At 45.8% G+C, this 14,493-nt stretch overlaps 1 protein-coding gene across 4 annotated transcripts in view; it reads right to left on the bottom strand.

The window, feature by feature from the left end:
• IGSF9 (immunoglobulin superfamily member 9) overlaps window positions 1-9,724 on the bottom strand; it is a 125,422-nt gene extending 115,698 nt beyond the window's left edge. For 2 of the 4 annotated variants that reach the window (XM_073609610.1, XM_073609613.1), the window contains exon 1: window positions 9,027-9,723. The gene's annotated coding sequence lies outside the window, so the exon portion shown is untranslated. Of the gene's footprint in view, window positions 1-9,026 lie in introns of all 4 variants that reach the window. The other 2 variants (XM_073609612.1, XM_073609614.1) reach the window with 2 other exon arrangements.
• Window positions 9,725-14,493: the final 4,769 nt, after the last annotated feature.

The raw sequence follows: 14,493 nt of genomic DNA, 5'->3' as shown, positions 1-14,493 counted from the left end.
CATGTTATACATCAGATCTTCAGGAGAACATTGAGAGGTTCTGATGTCACTTTTTATAATCACTGATGAGATCTCAACAAGGCTTCAGTACATCAGTTCTAGACACAGGTTCTACAGAAAGACACAGGCTGTACCCATCCCTAGTGAGGCTTTAGATTAAGAAGACCTATCCATATTATATACCAGATCTTCAGGAAAACATTAAAAAGCTGAAACGTCACTGCATATATCACTTATGAGTTCTCAACTAGAGTAAGGTTCATCGGTTCTAGGGATAGGTTCTATGGGAGGACACGGGCTGTAATATGACTGTACACCATCCCTAATGGGGCTTCAGATGAAGAAGGGTGCTCTCTAGATCTTCAGGAGAACAATGAAAGGTGAAGATATAATTGTATATGTCAATGATGGGATCTTAGCAAAAGGTTTATCAGATCTGGATACTAGATCTTCAGGAGAACAATGAGATGTCAAGAGGTCACTTTATATATCAATGATGGGATCTCAGCGAACATTTTATCAGTTCTACGGGAGAACACTGGCTGTGATATGAGCATGCATCTCTGTTGAGTCTTGAGCTGGAAAACAGAGATCCCTGTTTCACAACAGATCTCCAGGAGGAGATAGAAAAGCAATAATTTACACTTTATATCAACCGTGAGATCTCATCAAGAGTATTGTAACAAGTTCTTTATATCATGAGGGCCTAGAGAAGAATCTCCCTTTGACAGTACCTCTACTTCGCAACATGCCTGGTCAAATGACCCCCGAGAGCTTTTTTGGTACTAGCATAGACCAAAGATGGTCTCCAGGCAATAAACCAGACAAAAGGGATATCCAGGTCCCCCCGGGGTGGGGGCTGGACTTAAGGTGTACAAAAAAAAAAGTTATTAAAAAAAAAAATAATAATAATAATACGTTTCATTATTTTGGTGTGTTCACTTTGTGAATTGAGCCTTGGATTTCCACCTGGTTATATCAATTCCTTGTGGAAGAGCATGGTAAGTGATAAAATGTAAACTTATTAAGAAGAGAAATTCAGGTCCTCCAGGGTGGGGGTTGGGCTGAAGGTGTACGACTGCATCTAGTAACAAAAAGTAATTGTTGCGAAGCTTAAAACAGGAGGCCAGTGGAATTCATGGCCTGTAGCACTATGGGGAGAGCTCAATGAGATTACGGCCATCAATACCCTACACCAGATGTTCAGCAGGACAATAAGGCTGGTGATATCAATCTCCTATGGAAGAGCCTCATAAGTGATAAAAGGTCCAAAAACAGGAGGCCGGAGGAATTCATGCCCAGGCTGGTTGTACAAAAGTCCATTGGCAGACCAACTCCTGTCCTGCCCATACATGGATCTAAATTTGGCCAGTCCCTGCTGAACCAGCTGAATTTTCAGCCATGTATGGGCAGCTCGGGTGTACAGAAGCTGATCTATCAATTGACTTTTGTACAACCAGCCTTATTGTCCTACTGAACATCTGGTGTAGAGTTTAGCAGTAGTGATATTGCTTCATGGTTTACAAGTGGTTGGAAGGAAACTATATGGGATTCAGCCTGACGTCTTGATTAGACCCAGGTAGGTTATAAGGACACCCTAAGAAATGGATCCCGAGGCAAACACAGGCCTCCAGTCCAGAGTAAAGGCATTGCCGGCGTCCTAAGGGATAAGTGTCAGTGACTGCGAGATACGGTAACCTTGCCAGTTCAGCTCGTCCTGAAGGACAATAGACTTGGGAAAGCTGATCAGGGCTTGACAAGGATTGAAAGGGTTCCAATACTTTTTTTTGAGTGCAGATTAAAAGAACATCCGAGCCACTGACTACACAGTTATGAAACCAAGAAAGACTGACTGCGAGGGGACCGTTCTACCGAAAATGATGGGTAGGATTCCCATTGTAGACAAACATGCGATGATCTGAGATTGACACATATATCAAGATAGAGAAAAATAAATAAATAAATCGACCTATGGAAGTGAATTTTTCCTCAGGGCGAACAATCATTTTGTGTGTCTATTATTTTCACTGTAAGACAGGGGTCTCCAAACTTTCTAAACAAAGGGCCAGTTTATTATCCTTTCAAAACTTTAGAGGGGCCGGACTGTGGCCAGTAGGAGTCGAAAATGTCCTGGCATCTGTAACAATGCCCTATCATTGGTTTCAGTGGGAGAAAGTGCCCCATCATTGGTGTCAGTGGGAGGAATAGTGCCCCATCACTGGTGTCAGTTGGAGGAATAGTGCCCCATCATTGGTGTCAGTTGGAGGAATAGTGCCCCATCATTGGTGTCAGTGGGAGGAAATAATGCCCCGTCATTAATGTCACTGAGAGGAATAGTGCCTTATCATTGGTGTCACTGGGAGGAATAGTGCCCCATCATTGGTGTCACTGGGGGGAATAGTGTCCCATCATTGGTGTCAGTGGGGGGAATAGTGTCCCATTATTGGTGTCACTGATAGGAATAGTACCCTATCCTTTGTGTCAGTGGTTGTAATAATGTCCTAACATTGGTGTCGGTGGGAGGAATAGTGTCCCATTTTTGGTGTCAGTGAGAGTAATAGTGCCCCATCATTGGTGTCAGTGAGAGTAATAGTGCCCCATCATTGGTGTCAGTGAGAGTAATAGTGCCCCATCATTGGTGTCACTGGAAGGAATAGCGCCCCATTGTTGGTGTCAGTGAGAGGAATAGTGCTGCAAGAACCTGATAAAGGCAAGCAAAGGGACACATCTTTCCTGGGGGCGCAGTTTGGAGACCACTGCTGTAAGACAATCAACTAATATTTGGAGGGTATAGTTATGACATCGACAACTTTCCCTGTACATACAACCATTGTTTCAATACTTTTGACTTCGTATCCATAACATTCTGAAAACCAGGCATTCAGGTCTACGGATTGACCACAAGACAGGCTCTGGTGGAGATCTGGGTAGGAGTCCACCAAGGGACCTCCTTGTGCCAATAGGAGCCAAAAGCAATAATGGGAATCTTGCATGGAATTACGGGACGGGTGTGGAAAAGCATAATTAAATGAAAAAAGGCTAAATTATTTCTGTAATTAACACTTACAGGTCTTGTCCCTCCCCCAACCTCTGATTGGACAGTGAAAAAACAAACAAACAGCAGAATGAGTCCATGACTCTGCTCTCTCCTCCTATCAGCATTCTCCTTGTTAGCGTTTGAGCACTGCAAGACAAGTCGCAGGCAACTAGTGCTGCTTCAGCCTCCCCCTCTCTGACCTCAGTCTGGCGGGGTGCAGATGGATGCTTGTGGCACTTACACACCACAGGTGGTGACTTCCACCTGCAGTATAGTACAGGAGAGACGGTGCAGAGATGGTGACAACACCAACGTCTCTCCCGACGTTGCCATCCCTTCTGCAGGAGGAGCCCCCCATGGGCCCACCAGACTCCACCGAGAACTGAAATATCACCGACCGGCTGGTGCGAATGACACCCTTAAAAACCAAACAGAGCCAGCTGGACACTTAGATGCAAGACAGAAAATTAAATATTTACCCAAGCTGTACAAACAAAAACAGGTTTACGGGAAGACGACCTCAACAACAATTCTCTTCAGAAAAATCAGAGCGAGCGCAACCATACAACACACAGATCTGATCAACAAGACACTGTGAGGAGCACCGCTAGCAACTTCACTGGAAAGTATGTACAAGAGACAAGTCAAGTCCTTAACCTGCTCTGATCTTCCCACCAACTATGAGGGGTTCCCACCATCCCTGTGCTAAGTTCCCAGGTCTATACACCTGCTGTGCACATTATGAGGGGTTCCCACCATCCCTGTACTGAGTTCCCAGGTCTGTACACCTGCTGTGCCCATTATGAGAGGTTACCACCATCCCTGTGTTGAGTTCCTTGGTCTGTACACCTGCTGTGCCCATTATGAGAGGTTCCCACCATCCTTGTGCTGAGTTCCCGGGTCTGTACACCTGCTGTGCCCATTATGAGAGGTTCCCACCATCCCTGTGTTGAGTTCCTTGGTCTGTACACCTGCTGTGCCCATTATGAGGGGTTCCCACCATCCCTGTGTTGAGTTCCTTGGTCTGTACACCTGCTGTGCCCATTATGAGAGGTTCCCACCATCCCTGTGCTGAGTTCCCGGGTCTGTACACCTGCTGTGCCCATTATGAGGGGTTCCCACCATCCCTGTGCTGAGTTCCCAGGTCTGTACACCTGCTGTGCCCATTATGAGGGGTTCCCACCATCCCTGTGTTGAGTTCCCGGGTCTGTACACCTGCTGTGCCCATTATGAGGGGTTCCCACCATCCCTGTGCTGAATTCTCAGGTCTGTACACCTGCTGTGCCCATTATGAGGGGTTCCCACCATCCCTGTGCTGAGTTCCTTGGTCTGTACACCTACTGTGCCCATTATGAGAGGTTCTCACCATCCCTGTGTTGAGTTTCTTGGTCTGTACACCTGCTGTGCCCATTATGAGGGGTTCCCACCATCCTTGTGCTGAGTTCCCGGGTCTGTACACCTGCTGTGCCCATTATCTAACAGAAGGAGGAAGACTGGAACAGACCAGGAATCACAGCTGGGAGACCTGACTTGACCAGGACAGACAAGAACGCAGAAACAGACTCCACCTGCAACTAAAATACCACTTTTGGGTGAACAGATCCATTAAAAACAAAATGGATGTACAAAGTTGAATAAAGTTATAAGAATGTTGAGCTGACTGTTTTTTCTAATGGCGTCGGCTGCTTTTTATTAAAAATACAATAAATCTTTCTTAGGATATAATGCGTCTTCTGTGTGTTACATAAAATCCCGGCTTCCTCTATCTTCAGCACAACACATACCGCATAGCGAGGAAATACAAAACACGGCTAAAATGCCTCATTGTATGACTAAAATAGATGCAAACACTGAATGTCATTTACTTAAGCACCGCATATCAGAAACAACTGCCATAAAATACTTGTTTTCAACTTTTTTTCTCTCCATTGTTCTATCCCAGGACTGCCGATCTCCTGCAGCCTCTTTGCAGCCACTTCCTGCCAACGTGGCTAGGTGGCGTTTTTCAGGGCGGGTTAGCTGATGGTGACAACAGAGGACCATGCTTGTGTCATACATGCTAAAACTGACACTTGTAGTCTCCTTTGTGTGACAACACAGGAGCACAACTGGGAGAAAGGGACAGAATGTTGTCACCGCATAACAGGAAGCACCTGAGCAAGGCAAGATCACCGGGGATTATTTTAACAAAAGCTTCAGTTAAAAAAATATAATATAGATTATATACATAATAATAATAATAATAATAATAATAATAATAATAATAATAATAATAATACATAATATATATATATAATTTTTTTTTTTTTTTTTAAGTTTTAACAAAATAAAAGGTAACTTTTTTAACCTTTATTTACCACGTTGACATGCGTTGTAATGTTTGTTTGTTTTTTCCGTGCCAGGCATATAGATAGCAATGCGCTGAGCCTGATGAGAACACACCCTGAAATATTTACCTTAGATTTAAAAATGTTTCCAAAAAGAATGAAATACAATAAATGCAAAAAATTGAAAAATTGTAATGGTCTATACATTGTATCTGTGGGATCATGCTCACGGGATGCCTATAGAACGGGGGGGGGGGGGGGTCTGAGAAGGCCTATAGAACAGCGTTCACGAGATGCCTATAGAATGGTGTTCATCGGACACCTGTAGAACTGTGGTCTTGGGATGCCTATAGAAAGGTCGTCTTGAGATGCCTATAACACTAAGTCCACAGGGTGCCTATAGAATGGCAGTCATGGGGTGCATATGGAACGCCGTTCAGAGAATGCCTGTAGAATGGCTTTTATGGGGTGCCTATAGAACAGCAGTCTTTGGGATGCCTATAGAATGGTGTTCACAGGACGCCTATAGAACGGGGGTCTGAGAAAGCCTACAGAACACCGTTCATTAGATGCCTATAGAATAGCATTTATGGGATGCCTAAAGGACTGTGGTCCTGGGATGCCTATGAAACCCCGTTCACTGGGTGCCTTTAGAACAGCAGTGTTTGGGATGCCTATAGAATGGGGTTCATGGAATGCCTTCAAGATGGTGACCTTGGGATGCCGATGTTCATGGGATGCCTATAGAATGGTGTTCATGGGATGCCTATAGAATGGCAGTCTTGGGATGCCTATAGAATGGTGTTCATGGGATGCCTTCAGCACGGTCATCTTGGGATGCCTATAAAACGATGTTCATGGGATGCCTATAGAATGGTGTTCATGGGATGCCTAATAGAACGGCAGTCTTGGGATGCCTATAGAATGGTGTTCTTGGGATGCCTATAGAATGGTGTTCATGGGATGCCTTCAGCACGGTCATCTTGGGATGCCTATAAAACGATGTTCATGGGATGCCTATAGAATGGTGTTCATGGGATGCCTAATAGAACGGCAGTCTTGGGATGCCTATAGAATGGTGTTCTTGGGATGCCTATAGAATGGTGTTCATGGGATGCCTATAGAATGGCAGTCTTAGGATGCCTATAAAACGGCAGTCTTGGGATGCCTATAGAATGGCAGTCTTGGGATGCCCAAAGAATGGCAGGTTTGGGGTGCCTATAGAATGTTGTTCATGGGATGCCTAAAGAATGGCAGTCTTGGGATGCCTATAGAATGGCGTTCATGAAGTCTGGGGAGAAGCTGCTTGTCAGGAGCTCTGAAGGAATCACTTCAAAAAGTCATGACCTCACCAAAGATCAAGGGTCAGGCCCCTACAAGGGCGACCTTTTACTTTATGCCTTTCAAGTTTACGATGTGCAAAAATTTGCTGGTAAAAGAAAAAGTTTAAGACAAAGTAAAAGTTAAAAAGTTAAAAGCAAAATGCAACCCCTCCTCCCCCTGCCGAAAAAAAAAAAAAAGGCAAAAAAATAAATAAATCAGGAGTTTTCAAGGTGATTCCTCCATGACAGAATTAAATTAAATGTAAACACAGTAACTATAAATCACACGTTCACGTCATTCCAAAAGTCAATCTTAATAAATCTGAAACTTTCTTTAAAATCGAATGACCCCGCCATGATCAAAAGGTGACAACGCTCTGTCCCCGTCTCCCGTTCGGCGCAGTTTGACATCTTTTGCCCTGGGCGACCTTGTCCCGGCACTGGGGCTTCCTATATATAAAAAGTTCAGTACTAGTATTGTCATTGACTTAATAAAGCTTTAAAAGAAAAATTTTTTTTTTTTTTTTTCCTCCCGTACCGAGATAACAAGAAACTTTGTAACAGTAAATATTTTCATTGTAAAGGGAAACAATAGGGTTATAGAAAGACAAGAATGTATCGTTTAGGGGCTGCTGTGTAACTGGGCGACATTCAAACTAGGTTGGGCTCACGTGTGGAACGAGGGGAGGGGGGCGTACATACTTTTTTTTTTTCCAGTGTCGGTATAATTTAAATATGTATGCGTGAGTATTAACCCCTTAAGTGCTGAGTGGAATTCAACGTAGCCCCCCCCCCCCTGCAACCAACACACACCCCCCCAGCTTTATCACCGCCGTTATCGAAGAACGCCAAATCAAGAAGCTGACCCCCTTTTTTTTGAGGGGGGGGGTGGCGGTCCAAGAGTCTCCGGCACGGCCCCCCCCCCTCCTTGCAATAAAAAAGAAAAACAACGTTTTGTCTAGAGGCTTATTACAAAAAAAAGGGAAGCGCGCTACACCCCAATCGCCCGAAGCCCAGACAAAATCCCATTAGAGATAAATTGAGGCCTGGGGATTTAGAGCCCAGGAAATCCCGTTCCCATTGTGGTGACACCGGAGAGAGCCAGCTCCCCCCCACCCCCAGCTCCGTCTACTGGAAACACTGTTACCCTGATTAGGCCATTGTTACCCTGATTAGGACGCCGCAGTCAGCGGTGGCTTATCCCCTATCGTAAAAAAACCCACATCGGTGAATGACCCCCCCCCCCCACACCCTTTAATGACTAATGCCAAGAATTAAAAAAAAGAAAACAGAGCGCCCATTTTGCCTATTCTTACCCGAAACGGGGTGCCCCATGGCCCACAATGCAAGACCACCATCCTTTGTCCATCAACCTGCGCCCCCCCGCCCAACGTAATTCCGCATGACACCCCCCCCCCCTGTCTCAGCCTGTGACCTTGACATGCCAACCCCCCCATCTACTAAATTGCAAGCTCTGTGGTCAAGAAAATATAAAAGTTAAAGGGCGTCAGGTATGGTGGTTGGGGGAGGGGGGGGGGGGTTGTAGAGGGATCTATATTATATGTATTAAAAAAAAAGAAAAAAGAAAAGAAGAGTTAATAAGTCCTTTCCTATAGGGGTGTCTTATCTGCCACCGCAGGAAAAATTGAAAATTTATTGTGCCGTCGCACGGGGAGAGCGGGGTACGCCCCGTGGGCCCCCGAGAACGCGATTAAAAGGGAAGCGCGTTTCACGGGTAGAGGGGGAAAAAAAAAAAAAAAAAAGGGTGAGAGAGGGGTGGGGGTCCTTTTATAACGATCCAGAAGCCATCTGCCTGCCAGACCACCGAGAGAGAGAGAGAGAGAGAGAGAGAGAGAGAGAGAGAGAGAGAGAGAGAGAGAGAGAGAGAGAGAGAGAGAGAGAAAAAAAAATAAAAAATTTAAATCCCCTCCACACAAAGGATCTTCCCTGGCTCACGCCGTGTTTTGGGGGCCATCCAGCGTACGAGGATGAGCCAATGACAGCATCGGCGAGGAAAAAAAAACAAAAACGTATGGATGGTCTCCGACAACACGGAGCAGGTGCAATCGTTGAATTTTCGGGAAAAGCGGAGAGATGGGGGGGGGGGGAGCAAAAAAAAAAAACAAATAAAAAAAATTTTTAAAAAATATATAAAAAAAATTTTTTTTAAATGACCACATTTTTGGAATTTTTAGTACCCGGTTGAAAAAAAAAAAATCAACAAGTCCGTGGATGGAGACCAGCCTGGTCGCGTTGCCAGCTGCCGCACGCGACGCGTGTGCCCGCCTAAGGGTTAAAAGAGAGGGTTGTACACAATGCAACTGGGCAGCGCCAGCTTACCTGAAGGTGCGGGCCCAGTCGACGTCCAGGGTTCCGAGCATGGGCAAGGGCGGACGGGCTCAGGTTGGAAGGAGCAGGGGTGGGGGGGGGGGGGTTCCACTGACGGCTGAGGCCGGGCTGTCAAGGGGGCACGCAGGTGATGCCCCCCCCTTTCGTTAAGAGGTCCACCCAGTACCTGTTGCAAAAGCGGGCGCGCTGGCGGGCGCCTCCCTCCTCCAGAAGCCCCCCCCCCGCGGGCGCACCCCGATGCCGCTTGCCAGTCCTCTGCTGCTACGGCAGGCCGGGTGCCGGGCTTGCTCGCTCCTCCAGTAACGACGCCCTCTGGCACATGTGGCGGTGGTGCCCCCCCCACCCCACCCCCTCTTTTCGCCTTGCAGAATGCAACACCCGAGAGGAGGGACGCAGGATTGCTGGTGGTGGTGGGGGGGGGAGGCGTGCAAAAGCTTGGCAGCAAGGCTGACACTCTCCTAGGCTCCTGTATGTATGTATGTGTCTGTCTGTCTCTCTCTCTCTCTCTCTCCCCTGAATTCCCCCTTCTCCCTCCTTTCTAAGTCTCTGCCAGCCTGCAACTTGCAAACATAATAGTAGGAGTGCCCCATGATGCTCTGGCCCACCCACTCTTTCAATCAAGCGCCCATTGTTTCCACAGCAACAACCAATGGGGCCCCTGGTTGCCAGAACTGCCCTCTGCCTGCCTGCTTTGATAGGAGCAGCCCCTGCAGCCAATGGGGGCTCTGTGCACAGTGCAGCCTGGGATGTGTAGTACCTGCGCCAAGCTGGCCGAAAAAAAAAAGGTGCTGGTTGTCACTCTGGCGCCACCTGCTGGCCGCTTTGGTGCGCTGCACCAGAAAAGGAGCACATGTTCCATTCATCTGCGCTCCATGTTTACAAATACTGATCTAAATTTACCCCAAATCCCCACAAATTATTGTCTTCCTCGGGTTCCTGTTGTTACTTCCATGTTTATAGATAGAGCAACAACAGATACATATTGGGGGGAGATTGACTAAAACTGGAGCACACAGAATCTGCTGTAGCTGTGCATGGGAGCCAATCAGCTTCTAGGTTTTAAAGCTTAATTGAGCAAGCTGGAGTTAGAAGCTGATTGGTTACTAGGCACCGCTGCACCAGATTCTATGTGCATCAGATTTAGTAAATCTCCTACATTGAGAGTTGTTTATTTTATATGTAGCCATTTTACTGTCCAGCTATATATGTTTATCTGAGTTGATCAACGTATGCCCAACATACGCCTAACATGCACCCAAGCCATACCCAACGTGCGCTCAGCATTCACTCAACGTGCACCCAACCCAACCAATACCCAACGTGCGCTCAACATTCGCTCAAGCAATACTCAATGTGCGCTCAACATTCGCTCAATGTGCACCCAACCCAACCAATACCCAACGTGCGCTCAACATTCGCTCAATGTGCACCCAACCCAACCAATACCCAACGTGCGCTCAACATTCGCTCAAACAATACTCAACGTGCGCTCAACATTCGCTCAACGTGCATCCAACCCAACCAATACCCAACGTGCGCTCAACATTCACTCAACGTGCACCCAACCCAACCAATACCCAACGTGCGCTCAACATTCACTCAACGTGCACCCAACCCAACCAATACCCAACGTGTGCTCAACATTCGCTCAAGCAATACTCAACGTGCGCTCAATATTCGCTCAAGCAATACTCAACGTGCGCTCAACATTCGCTCAACATGCACCCAACCCAACCAATACCCAACATGCACTCAATATGCACGCAACCAATACTCAACGTTCACTCAACATGCACCCAAACACTACTCAACATACGCTTAACATGTATGCAACCAATACTCAACATACGCCTAACATGCACCCAAAGCGATACCCAACATGCGCTCAGCATTCGCTCAACATGCACCCAACCCAACCAATACCCAACATGCACTCAATATGCACGCAACCAATAGTCAACGTGCACTCAACATGCACCCAAGCACTACTCAACATACGCTTAACATGTATGCAACCAATACTCAACATACGCCTAACATGCACCCAAGCAATACCCAACGTGCGCTCAACATGCACCCAACCCAACCAATACTCAACGTGCGCTCAACATTCGCTCAACCAATACTCAACGTGCACTCAATATGCACCCAAGCACTACTCAACATATGCCTTATATGTATGCAACCAATACTCAACATACGCCTAACATGCACCCAAACAATACCCAACGTGCGCTCAACATTCGGTCAACATCCACCCAACCCAACCAATACTCAACGTGCACTCAGTATGCACCCAACCAATACTCAACATACGCTTAACATGTATGCAACCGATACTCAACGTACGCTTAACATGCACACAACCAATACTCAATGTGCTCTCAACATGCACCCAAGCAATACTCAACATACGCTTAACATGCACGCAACCAATACTTAATGTACGCTCAACATACACGCAACCAATACTCAACGTACGCTCAACATGCACCCAAGCAATACTCAACATACGCCTAACATGCACCCAACCAATACTCAACGTGCGCTCAACATACGCTTAACATGTACCCAACCAATACTCAACGTGCGATCAACATGCACCCAACCAATACTCAATGTGCACACAACATACACCTAACATGCACCCAACCATTACTCAATGTGCGCCCAAGCAATACTCAACATGCATTCAACGTGTGCTCAGCACACACTCAATATGCACCCAACCAATACTCAATGTGCTCTCAACATACGATCAACATGCACCCAAGCAATTATCAACATGAACTCAATGTGCCCTCAACATACCCTCAACATGTACCCAACCAATACTCAACATACGCTCAACATGTACCCAAGCAATACTCAACACACGCCTAACATGCACCCAACCAATACTCAATGTGCACACAACATACACCTAACATGCACACCCAACCATTACTCAATGTGTGCCCAAGCAATACTCAACATGCATTCAACGTGTGCTCAGCACACACTCAATATGCACCCAACCAATACTCAATGTGCCCTCAACATATGCTCAACATGCACCCAAGCAATTCTCAACATGCACTCAATGTGCCCTCAACATACGCTCAACATGTACCCAAGCAATTCTCAACATGCACTCAATGTACGCTCAACATGCACCCAACCAATAATAAACGTATGCTCAACATACACTTAACATGCACCCAACCAATACTCAATTTGAACTCAACGTGCGCTCAACATACGCTCAACATACGCTCAACATACGCTCAACATGCACCCAAGCAATACTCAACATGCACTCAACATCACCCAAGCAATACTCAACATGCACTCAATGTGCACTCAGCATACGCTCAACATGCACCCAACCAATACTTAACGTGCACTCAACATAGGCTCAACATGCACCCAAGCAATACTCAACATCCACTCAGTATACGTTCAACATGCACCCAACCAATACTCAAGGTACCGTACACCCAACGCTCAAGGTGCATTCAATGTGTGCTCAACATACACTCAACATGTCCCCAACCAATACGCAACATGCACTTAACATGCACCCAAGCAATACTCAACGTGCGCTCAGCATACGCTCAGCATGCGCCCAACCAATACTCAACTTGCGCTCAACATACACTTAACATGCACTCAACCAATGCTCAAGGTAAACTCTACGTTCGCTCAAAGTGTGCTCAACACAAGGAGACACAAATACTATTTGCTGCCTATGTGCCCAGTTCATACTGAAGCATTGTGTTACAACTCGTGCCAGCACATACCAATTTACTATTCTGCATAAAATTAAATCAAAGTTATAAAAAGGAAATTAAAGCAAGCTTTGGATAAACTTAAAACAACATATCGCAGCTTGGGACGCCCAACGCACAGCAGCACAAGTGCATTATGTGCACCCTCCGGTGTGAATGAGCCCTTAAAGATATCAAATTTAAACTTGATCAAAACAAAAAGAACAAATATGTCATATTTGCCTTATGTTTTTTTTTTTTTTTTTTTTTTTTTAGGCTTGATTATCCTGATAGTACACATGATAAGAAAATTGGATGAAAATTTCTGCAAGAGGAACGATTGGTCGATTATCTGTTTGTTAGTGTAGTGCTTTCAACAGCCAATTCCAACTGTTTATATGGAAAAAAACAAAGGTGCAAGCTAGGAAATTATCGTAAGTGAGCACAATGTCTAATTTTTGTTCAATCAGTAATCGTACGGAAATAATCGAATGGAAAATACAGCGCATTAATGGAAGCAAAGAATGACCCGGAAGACGCTAGCATGTAGCTACATTTTTCTTTGTCGTTCGAGAATCTTCGTACAAGTTAAAAGCATTCTTGACTACATCACGATACGTACCTTTGTGGACTATCGTTCATCTGATTTTCTCATAGCGTGTACTAGGCTTAACACACTTCATACCAGGGTGACAATGCTCACTGTATCTGTATGGAACTCTGTAGGATGGAGGAGTCCACCATGTCAGATGTGTAGTAATAACATGAGAGGCTATATAAAGTTATGCTAAATTGTACATTCATTTATAGCAATCTCTAGGTCATCCCACAAAGAGGGACAGCTGTGAAGGAGAGAAGGATGGAGGATTTGGATCCAGGAAAAAATGAGAAGTTTGCAGGTAAGAGGGATGGAGGGATTGGGGTCCCGAAGAGGGACAGTTGAGTAGATAGTGTGGTGGGATTTGGGTATCGAAGAGGGACAAATGTGGAGGAGAGAGGGGTGTAGGATTTGGGTTCAGAAGAGGGACAGTTTGAAAGGTTGATAGAGAAATGAATTTGGGTCAGTGAGAGGGAAAGTTGCGGAGATGAGGGGGATAGATATATTTGAGTCAGAAGAAGGACGGTTGTTGAGGAGAGGGGTATGGGGAGATTTGGGTGCAGAAAAATCATAAATTTGAAGGAAACAGGAGTAGAGGGATTTGTATCAGAGTGACAGTTGTGGAGGAGAATGGAGTGTAAGTATTTTGATTTAGAAAACGTTGTGGAGGAGAGAAGGATGGGAATATTTATGGTACAGAAAAAGGTAAATGTTTTAAGAGAACGAGATAGAGGGACTCTAGAAGAGAGTCACTAGACGAGAAGAGAGGGATAGAGGGATTTTGGACTAGAAGGACATTTGAGGAGGAGAGAGAGATGGGGGGGTCCAGAAGAAGGATGGTTGTGGAGGAGAGGGATGAAGGGGTTTGGCTTCAGAAGAGAGACAGTTGAGAAGGAGAGAGGGATGAAAATTGGTGAAAATTTGTAATCCAAAAGGAGGGACACTTGAGGAGGAAAATGGGATGCAGGGTCTAGAAGAGGGACAGTTATGGAGGAAAAAGGGGTTGAGTCCAGAAGAGTCACCGTTGTGGAGGAGAAAGGGATGGGGAGAATTTGGGTCCAGAAGAAGGATGGTTGTGGAGGAGAGGGATGGAGGGTTTTGGGTTTAGAAC

This window comes from Aquarana catesbeiana, linkage group LG13 (genome assembly GCF_042186555.1).
Source record: "Aquarana catesbeiana isolate 2022-GZ linkage group LG13, ASM4218655v1, whole genome shotgun sequence".
In the NCBI taxonomy this organism is placed as follows: domain Eukaryota; kingdom Metazoa; phylum Chordata; class Amphibia; order Anura; family Ranidae; genus Aquarana; species Aquarana catesbeiana.
The sequence above is the reverse complement of the archived record's forward strand: the minus strand, read 5'-3'. Positions and strand labels throughout refer to the sequence as shown.